At 41.3% G+C, this 10,967-nt stretch overlaps 2 pseudogenes; one reads left to right on the forward strand and one right to left on the reverse strand.

Annotated features, from left to right (window-relative positions):
* Positions 1–2,752: 2,752 nt before the first annotated feature.
* On the forward strand, positions 2,753–4,478 carry LOC103243959 (elongation factor 1-beta pseudogene; annotated as a pseudogene).
* Positions 4,479–6,210: 1,732 nt separating this feature from the next.
* On the reverse strand, positions 6,211–9,822 carry LOC103243958 (ubiquitin-conjugating enzyme E2 E3 pseudogene; annotated as a pseudogene).
* Between the last annotated feature and the right edge of the window lie 1,145 nt (positions 9,823–10,967).

Consider the following 10,967-nt stretch of genomic DNA (forward strand, 5'->3'; position numbering starts at 1 on the left):
ATCAGATGGCTTATTTAAAGGAAATAGGGTTTAACATAGAAATGGTGAGTTTCTTTGAAATATGCCATAGGGGCCTCTGTCCTAGTCTACGAACATTCAAGAATGTTTTTCATCACATACATCTTGTAAGATCCAGTTTTGGTTTTCATTCTTTTTTTTTTTTTTTTTTTTTTTTTTTTTTTTTTTTTTTGAGACAGGGTTTAACTCTGTCATCTAGGCTGTAGTGCAGTGCTATGATTGTAGCTCATTGCAGTCTCAAACTCCTGGGCTCAAGAGGTCCTCAAACCTCCACCTGGACTACAGGTGTGTATCACTAGCACGCCCAGCTAATTCTGGTTTGGTTGTTTGTTTGTTTGTTTGTTTTTGTAGAGACGGAGTCTCACTCTGCTGGCCAGGCTAGTCTCAAACTCCTGGCCTCAAGCAATCCTCCTTCCTTGGCCTTTCAAAGTGCTGAGATTACAGATTACAGGTATGAGTCATCACACCCAGGCTTCATCCCTTTTTGTTTGCAGAGGAGGAGGGTAATGTTTTCTAGAATCCAATAGTGGCTGTTTCTTTGGTTTCATCGATAAAATTTTCCTTTCTCTATGACACTGTCATATTCCTCCTCCTCCCTCTACTCATCTTCTTTTTTCTCCTCATCCTCCTCCTACTTCTCATATTCTTTTTCCTTCTTTAGTATTCTTTACTCTTGAACTGAACTTAAAGGAAAAAATAAAAGAGGAATAACTGAACATAAAGTCTTATATAGCTTATACTGTAAAGATTTATGGAATCAAATACATAGTTATACACTGAACCTACCTAAATTGGAAGAGTTCCAGTTCAGTTGACAGTCTAATTTAAGTTAAACCAAAAGGCTATTAGAGCAAAGAGGGAGGATTTTAAGAGGTTAGTAAATTATTAAGCCAAAAAATATTTAAAAATATATAAATGGGTAGTAGGCAAATTCATAGTGACACAAAGTGCTTTAGTGGTTGCCAGGGACTGGGGGAAGCACAGTGAGGAGTGACTGCTAATGGATACATGGTTTCTTTTTGGGGGTGATGAAAATGTTCTGGTAACTAAGTGCAATTCTTCATGTATTGCTTTCCCTAATACTCCTGTGGGCCCTAGGACATTCTGAAAGAAAAATCTAAATTTCCATCATCCACCCTAAATAGGTTGAGTTACATCACCCAGGTGGGGTTGTGAGAGGTAAGCTGGAAAGAAGTATTCCGAGGAACAGAGAGCCAAAAATAATCCCGAGCTGAAAATGCTGCCTCACCACCCCCATGTACGGCTCATTCTAATCATATAGACGATCATCAGTTCATCCTACTCTAAAGATTCAAGTATTTAAACTTATCTCCTCAAAGAAAACTGCAAAAATCAAAGACAAGCTTGAGTAAACAATTAAGGTGTTTATTGGTTTATGAACTAGAAATTCAAAAGGTAGGGTGTGCTTTAGGGTTGGTTTGATGCAGGAGTTCAATGATTTTATCAAAGACTTAATTTTTCCTCTCTCAGCTTTTCCTTCTACAGTGTGAGCTTATTCCAAGGTTTACAACCTTCATGATACCACAGTGGTTACAATGATTCCAAGCTTACACAGACATATAAAAGTATACAGACAAGAGAGAACATGTCTTTCAGTTGTACTCTCAGAAGAGCCAAGAAACACTTTTCCCAAAAATTCCTTTATCCATAACTCACTGGCCTGTCTGGAGACAGGAGTCCGTTTCTGACAGAGAAATGCTAACCTAACCGGTTAGATTAGAGAACCCAGGCCTCAACCAATCACTGCATCAAGGGAGATGGGCTTACTGAGATTGGCTTTGGTCAATCACAGTCCATTTCTGGTGATCAACTGATTTCAAAGCGTATCAGCAGGGGAGACCCAGATGAAAATTTAAGTACTCTTAGGCAGGGGAAAGGAAGTAATAGCTGCTGGAAAGACAAACAACATTCACTATAATTTTTCCGGCCAACCCATGAAAATATACTTAGTAAAGTAGATAAAGTGAAGTAGGAGGTACAGTAACCATTTTTTTTTTTTTTTCCCAGCAATGGAATGTTAGAGCTAAATGAAATCCTAAAATGTACCCAAGGCTGGGCACGGTGGCTCACGCCTATAATCCCAGCACTTTCAGAGGCCGAGGCTGTCAGATCACAAGGTCAGGAGATGGAGACCATCCTGGCTAATATGGTGAAACCCTGTCTCTACTAAAAATACAAAAAAATTAGCTGAGCATGGTGGCGAACGCCTGTAGTCCTAGCTACTTGGGAGGCTGAAGCAGGAGAATGGCGTGAAGCGAGGAAATGGAGCTTGCAGTGAGTTGAGACCGTGCCACTACGGTACAGCTTGGGTGACAGAGTGAGATTTCATCGCAAAAAAGAAAAAGAAAAAAATGTGCCCAATCTGAACGCCTCATTTTATAGATGAAGAATCTGGGACTCTGGTTCATTGGTTTGGCCATGTTTACAAAGTCTAAATCACCTATTTGCTAATCATTTAGTCATTTATCAGCAATTATTTATCAAGCACTTACTATTTGCCAGGTACCTCTTTAGTCACTGGAGATACAGGAGGGAATAAAACAAAGCAAAACTGTGCCTTTATGAAGTTCACATTTTAATGGGGGCCTTTTCCCTAAAGTCATTGCTTCCACTCACTCTTTACAACAACCCTGTTTCCTCTTTTAGTACTAGGCATCCACAACCTGTGCTCCTTCCTTTTGCTGCTACCCAGCTCTCAGATGCAGCTGATGCCATGGGTTTCAGAGACCCGAAAAGTCCCACTGGCCTCCAGGTGAACAATGATTACCTGGCTGACCAGAGCTGCAACAAGGGGTATGTGCCATCACAAGCAGATGTGGCAGTAATTGAAGCAGTCTCTAGTCCATTGTTTGGCGACTTGTGTCATGCTCTACATTGGTATAATTACATCAAGACTTATGAAAAGGAAAAAGCCAGCCTAGCAGGAATGAAGAAAGCTTTGGGCAAGTATGGTCCTGCTAATGTGGAAGGTACTAGAGGAAGTGGAGCTACAGATAGTGAAGACGATGATGACATTTATCTATTTGGATTTGATGAGGGGGAGGAAAGTAAAGAATCAAGGAGGCAAAGGGAAGAATACCCTGCATAGTATGAATCAAAAAAGTCAAAAAAAAAAACAAAAAACCCCTGCCCCTGTTGCCATCTTTCATCTTACTAGATGTGAAACCTTGTGATAATGAGACAGATATGGCAAAATTAGAGGAGTGTCATGAAAAAGTCAAAAAACAATAGATTTTGGCATGGATGTGGTGAAAAGGAAACACACATTGCTGGTGGGAATGTAAATAAGTACAACCTCTATGGAAAACAGTACAGAGATTCTTTAAAGAACTAAAAGTAAATTTACCATTTGGTCCAGCAATTCCACCACTTGTTATCTACCCAAAGGAAAAGAAGTCATTATATGAAAAAAAAAATTGTACACATATTTTTATAGCAACACAATTACAATTCACAAATGCAAAGATGTGGAACCAACCTAAGTGCCCACTGACTAATGAGTGGATAAAGAAACTGTGGGATATATATATATATACACCATGGAACACTACTCAACCATAAAAAGGAATGAATGTCTTTTACAGCAACTTGGATGAAGCTGCTGGCCATTATTCTAAGTGAAGTAACTCAAGAGTGAAAAACCAAAAAACCATATGTTCTCACTTATAAGTGGAAGCTAAGCTATGAGTATGCAAAGGTATACAAAGTGATATAATGGACTTTGAGACTCAGAAGGGGGCAGCACTAGGAATAAAACTACATATTAGACAATCTATGCTACTTGGGTGATGGGTGCACCAAAATCTCAGAATTCACAACTATATAATTCATGCACGCAACAAAAAACCACTTGTACCCCAAAAGCCTTTTTTTTTTTTTTTTTTTTTTTTTGCGACAGAGTCTCGCTCTGTTGCCCAGACTGGAGTGCAGTGGTGCAATCTTGGCTCACTGCAACCTCCAGCTCCCAGGTTCAAGCGATTCTCCCACCTCAGCCTCCCGAGTAGCTGGGACTACAGGTGCATGCCACCACGCCCGGCTAATTTTTTGTATTTTTTTAGTAGAGACGGGGTTTCACCGTGTTAGCCAGGATGGTCTCGATCTCCTGACCTCGTGATCTGCCTGCCTCAGCTTCCCAAAGTGCTGGGATTACAGGCATGAGCCACCGCACCCGGCCCCAAAAGCTATTAAAATAAAATTATTTTAAAAAAATTAGAGGAGTGAATCAGAAGAATTAAACAGACCGCTTAGTCTGGGGCTCCTCTCTACTAGTTCCAGTGGGATATGGAATTTTAAGACTTCAAATATCGTGTTGAAGATGATAAAGTTGGAATAGATATGCAGTAGGAGCAGATCACTGCTTTGAGAACTATATGCAATCCATGGATACGGCTGCGTTCAACAAGATCTCAAATCCATCCTCTATCATTGCACTTAAATAAAGCTAGAAAGATTAATCAGTTGATTTAGTAAAAATAAAACCACCTCAGGCAAAGAAAGTGAAAGTTTTCATTATCTTCTATTTCTGATTATCTACGAAATCTTTGTCTTCTGGCATGTTTATTCTGAATAATGGTCATTTAGTTCCCATAAGATATAGTAATTCAACATAACTCTACCCTTTAAATTCTCAGCCTTCTTTTCCCCTCACTTTGCCTTATTTATACTTGACATATTATTTCTTTTTTTTTTTAATTTAAGTGTATATTTTATCTTCCCCTCCCACACATATACATACACATGTTGGATGTAAGCTTCATGAGAACCTGAACTTTTAGTTCAAATTTCTATATTCCCAACATCTAGATCATAGGACAATTCCTGGAACATGGTAGGCAGCCAAAAAATATTTATTGAATAAGTAAATCAAGTCTTCCTTCCACCTGGATCCCTTCATTAGAGTAAAATACTCACTGAGTTTAATCTAATAATCTTGTTGCCTAAGGTTGAAGAACTTTAGGTACTATCCAAAAAGGTTTATGGGACAGGCACAGTAGCTCACGCCTATAATCCCAACACTCTGGGAGGCCAAGGGATGGATTGCTTCAGGCCAGGAGTTTGAGATCAGCCTGGGCGGCATAGCAAGATTGCATCTCTACTAAAAATACAAAAATTAGCCAGGCATGGTGGTGCACGCCTGTGGTCCCAGCTTCACAGGACAAGGCACAAGAATCGCTTGAACCCAGGAGGCAGAGGTTTCAGTGAGCCAAAATCACACACTGCACTCTAGCCTGGGTGACAGAGAGAGACCCTGTCTCAAAAAATAATAATAATAATTAATAAATATTTTTGAAGAACAAAAACGAAAAGATTAATGGACTAGAGTAAAACAAGAATGGTAAGTTGTTATTACCTAAGGTATGACCCCAAAGATGCCCTACAACACTGACAGAAGGAACATAAGCAAAGTTATTCTAATCTATATGGAACCTGCCCTGAGAGCCCCCCAAAGAAAACAAAACATGTCAGTTTTCCAGGGCTGTTGCAACCAGACTAGTTGCATAGACTAGGTGGCTTAAACAACAGAAATTGATTTTCTCACACTTCTGAAGGTATGATTCTTAGTGTCTGATCTAAAATCCATTCACTCTATTCTTTCTTTTTTTTTGGAGACAGAGTCTCACTGTGTCGCCCAGGCTGCAGTGCAGTGGCATGATCTTGGCTCACTGCAACCTCCACCTTCTGGGTTCAAGCGACTCTCCTGTCTCAGCCTTCTGAGTAGCTGGGACTACAGGCATGTGCCACCATGCCCTGCTAACTTTTGTATTTTTAGTAGAGATGGAGTTTTACCACGTTGGTCAGGCTGGTCTGAAACTCCTGGCCTCAAGTGATCTGCCTACCTTGGCCTCCCAATGTGCTGGGATTACAGGCGTGAGCCACCATGCCCAACCTACTCTTTCAGCAAATATTCTTTGACCACTTACTGCATGTCAGGCACTGTTCTCAGTACTAAGACTATAGAGTTAAACAAGACAGCTATGCATCTGCATTGGGAATGCTTTCAGCAGCCACTAACAGAATAGGCAATTAAAAGTAGCTAAACCACAGGGACATTCAGTGTTTACCTAGCAGAAATTTAGAGAGCGTCAACCCCTAGATCAGCTTCTCTAAAATGTAACCAAAAGTCCGGGTTCTGTCTTCTCTGTGTCTTTAGCATGCTGGCTTGTTTTCACCTCATTGTCCCATGGCTGTCATAGCTCTAAATACCTCATGGATTTCAAACTAGGGAGAAGTGGAAAAGGAAGCTTTTTTCTTTTTCTTTTTCTTTTTTTTTTTTTTTTTTTGAGACAGTGTCTCACTTTGTCACTCAGGCTGGCGTGTAGTGGCATGATCTGGGCTCACTGCAACCTCTGCTGCCTGGGTTCAAGCAATTCTCCTGCCTCAGCCTCCCAAGTAGCTGGGATTACAGGCATGCACCACCAAGCCTGGCTAATTTTTCTGTGTGTTTTTAGTAGAGACAGGGTTTCACCATGTTGGCCAGATTGGTCTTGAACTCCTTACCTCAAGTGATCCACCTGCCTTGGCCATCCAAAATGCTGGGATTAAAGGCGTGAGCCACCGTGCCCGGCAGAAGCTCTTTTCTTACTGTTTTCTGCATTAATCTTCTAGAGCTGCCATGACAAAATGCCACAGACTGGGTGGCATGTCAGCAGGGTTGGTTTCTTCTAATGACTTTCCCATGGCTTATAGATGGCCATCTTCTCCCTGTGCCTTCACATGGTCTTTCTTCTGTATCTCTGTCCAAATTTTCTCTTCCTTTTTTTTTTTTTTTTTTTTTTTTTGTAAGATGGGGTCTCACTCTGTCATCTACTCTGAGAATCTTTAAAGAGGTATCTCCAGTAGTCACATTCTGAGGTACTAGGGGTCAGCACTAATGAATTTGAGGGAGTACATTTCAGCCCATAACGTACAATCAACTAGGTTTCCAAGTTAAAAAAAATAAAACATACAAAATTAGCCAGGCATGCAGGCAAGCACCTCTAGTCCTAGCTACTCAGGAGGCTGAGGTGGGAGGATCGCTTGAGCCCAGGAGTTAGAGGTTACAGTGAGCTCTGATGGCACCACTGCACTCCAGCCTAGGCAACAGAGTAAGACTTTGTCTCAAAACAAAACAGAAAACTAATTCATGCACCACCGACCCATCCTAAAACAAATGAGCATCAAAAATCCGAGCAGACTCAATGGCTCACACCTGTAATCCCAGAACTTTGGGAGGCCAAGGAGCGCAGATCACCTGAGGTCAGGAGTTCAAGACCAGCCTGGCTAACATAGCAAAACCCATCGAAACCCTGTCTCTACTAAAAATAAAAAAATAATTTAAAAATAGCCGAGTGTGGTGCCACACGCCTGTAGTCCCAGCTACTCAGGAGACTGAGGCAGGAGAGTCACTTGAACCTGGGAAGTGGAGGTTGCAGTGAGCCAAAATAGCGCCACGACACTCCAGCTTAAGCAACAGAACCAGACTCCATCTCAAAAAAAAAAAAAAAGAAAAAAGAAATCCCAGAAGACTACCCAGATGTAAAGACCAATTGACAGCATTTAAGTAAAGATGTAGCAGACAAAAAATCTAGAGAGCTTTACAAAAGTGCTTTGTCTTTTGCCAGTGGACAGGTTCAATCTAGTTTCAGACTGGCACTGCAGTCCCGCATTCTAGACCAAGGTACATATTAAAAGATGATTTACTACGCAAGAGAATATACCCAAAGTATTATACTGGCTCTGAGGTGAATAACTTCTGGACCATTTGTGTCAGTAATACCTACTATTATTGTGAGGAATCAAAGTAGCAAGATCCTTAGTAAGGAAGCCCTAAATTTGTTTCAGTATGTTAGAACCAAAGTGCTAAGTTAATGTGTCAGAGGCAGACACCCTGTATTTTTCCCCAGTGAAAGCTGCAAGTTTTGAAAGAAAGATTTAGGTTTACTCTATGCATTTTATCCACTTTGTCTTGTTACTTAAAGACACTACTCGTTTTTTGTAATTGTGTTTCCTTTTTTTAATTTTTAAGTTCAGGGATACATGCAGGTTTGTTACATAGGTAAACTTGTGTCATGGGGGGTTGTACAGATTATTTCATCACCCAGGTATTAAGGCTAGTACCCATTAGTTATTTTTCCTGATCCTCTCCCTCCTCCCACCCTCCGCTCTCCAGTAGGCCCCAGTGTGTGTTGTTCCCCTCTATGTGTTCATGTCTTCTCATTATTTAGCTTCCATTTACAAGTGAGAACATGTGGTATTTGGTTTTCTGTTCCTGCATTAGTTTGCTAAGGATAATGGCCTCTGGCTCCATCCATGTCCCTGCAAAGGTCATGATCTCATTCTTTTATATGGCTGCATAGTGTTCCGTGGTGATATGTACCACATTTTCTTTCATTCTTTTATTTTTTTTTTTCCTTCAGGAGCATGTTTATTGTGTTTGAGATGATACATCAGGTGCTCTCTGAGCTACAAAGGGTAAAAGGAAATCCTCTCATTACAAACTGACAAAGGTAAAAGGTAAAACATTTTTCACGACAGCATGAACCACCTACTCAGAAATAGATCTGTGTTTAATACAAATGACATAATTCCTAGTCATCTACAGCTACTTTTATAACTTCATACAGATAATGAATTAGGCTAAAATGCACTATAATATATGGTAGACTTTAGGACCAGTAAGTATCCTTAGTAAGTCACAAAATACATTTTGATATCCCAAAGAAGCAGGACTTGCAAGTAGGCGTTTTAAACATAACTAATCTACAGCTACAAAGTCCTACTCTTGATAGCATTTACCTTTTTGGGGAGTCTCCCAGGCTCCAAAGGATAAAAGCAGAGTAGAATCAGTATAACATATACACAGAAGTCTGTATTTTGAAGGCTATAAAGATTTGCAGCACAGTAAGAAGCCTTCAGCTCCTTCACACTGCATACAAACGATGTGAATTTTGTTGCCTATCTCTTGGTCCACTGTCTGGCTACCCTGTCGTGTTCTGCTCGGTGGTTAAACACTGAGTGGCTATGCTTCCAACCAGAGGATCCGCAGGGTTGCAGTCTGTCAAAAGGGAACAAACAGACAGCAAAACCTTTGAAATAGTCAAAGCGGGACTCCAGTTGTCTTTAAGGATGTCCAGACAGATGACTCCCTGACTGTTGATGTTGCAGTGATAGATTCCGGTTTGGAAAGTAACCTTTGGTAGCTTTCAATGGATAATCTGTTGAAAATGTGATTTCCAGAAAAAACACACCACCTTCATAGACAGAACCCAGCGGACCAAGTATAGTTCATCTCCATTCATAAATGTTAGCTCCTTTAGGCCCAGCACTGCAGTTAGGAGGAGGATCAAGGGTTATTTCAGCTAGTTCTTCTGAATTCTTTTAGCACTAGTGGATAACTTAGCAGTGGTTTCGCTGGAGAGTTTGGTGTTTTTCTTCTGCTGGGAGGCAGAAGGTTTTCTTTCCTCTTGTTCTTCAGGCTCTAGAGAGGCTGGGTCTCGCTGGTCCGCATCTGAACTGCCACTGCTGGTGCTGGGGCTCTCATCATCGGACCTTTGCCTATCACGGGACATCTTGGTGAAGTTATCTGTTGGAAAACTCGGCCGCCCGCCCGACCCGCTCATGCGCCGCTACGGTGTGGAGGAGGGAGACAGATAAAAACCCTTCCTTAAGGCAATGGAGGCAGCTGTGCGGGGGAGGGGGCGGAAGGAGAAGGAGGGAAAAAAAGAAGCTGAGGAGGCTCTGGCCTGGGAGTGTGGAACTTTGAAAGTCCCACATTTTCTTTATCCAGTCTGTCTTCGATGGGCATTTAAATTGGTTTCATGTCTTTGCTATTGTGAATAGTGCTGCAATGAATAGATGTGTACATGTGTCTTTGTAATACAGCGATTTATATTCCTTTGAGCATATAGTCATGGTCAAAACCATTTGATTGCTGGGTCAAATCGTGTTTCTGGTTCTAGATTCTTGAGGAATAGCCTCACTGTCTTCCACAATAGTTGAACTAATTTACACTCCCACCAGCAGTGTATAAGCATTCCTTTTTCTCGATGACCTCTCAGCATCTGTTATTTTCAGAATGTGAACAGATTAAAATTGTGTTTCTTTTTCTTTGTTTGAGATGGAGTCTCACTCTGTCACCCAAGCTGGAGTGCAATGACACGATATCGGCTCACTGCAACCTCTGGCTCCCGGGTTCAAGTGATTCTCCTGCCTCAGCCTCCCAGTAACTGGGACTACGGGCACGCACCACCACGCCCAGCTATTTTTTGTATTTTTAGTAGAGATAGGGTTTCACCATGTTGGCCCAGCTGCTCTCAAACTCCTGACCTCAGGTGATCCGCCTGTTTCAGCCTCCCAAAGTGCTGGGATTACAGGTGTAAGCCACTACACCCAGCCGAACATTGTTTGTAGAAGTTGATCAGGATCTCCTAATCAAATAGTAACTTTGGTGATGGATGAGTGAGGGGAAAATGCTCTTTAAGATAGCAGGAAGGCAATTATTGACAAAACTAATAAATTTGCACTGAAGACATTTGTGAGTTTTAAAGTACTCATACACACATTAACCTAAATATCATTAATACTTTTACTAATATCTCTCACATGACTATGGACTCTCCTACAAAGTAGAAAGCGTAGGTAAGAATGGGAATTTGCCTTTCAGGTAAGGAACTCGTGATCAACATTTTTTTGGAGGTGAACATCCTACCTGTCAAGCAGCCAAACAGATCCTGAACAGCAGTCACACAACAGCTGCTAGGTCAGTTTGCCAAACTTCCACAGATTCAGTCAGTAGGGAGACAATGAGCCCAGATGGATTTGTTCAGTTTATTACATATATTATACATGGCACAGTCAACAGCACGAGCTTCATGTGCACATTGATTCCCCCTAGCCCCCAAGTCCCAGGGCAAAGATGCAGAGGTAGTCCCAGGCAGATGCTGCATACA

This window comes from Chlorocebus sabaeus, chromosome 17 (assembly GCF_047675955.1).
Source record: "Chlorocebus sabaeus isolate Y175 chromosome 17, mChlSab1.0.hap1, whole genome shotgun sequence".
Lineage (NCBI taxonomy): Eukaryota > Metazoa > Chordata > Mammalia > Primates > Cercopithecidae > Chlorocebus > Chlorocebus sabaeus.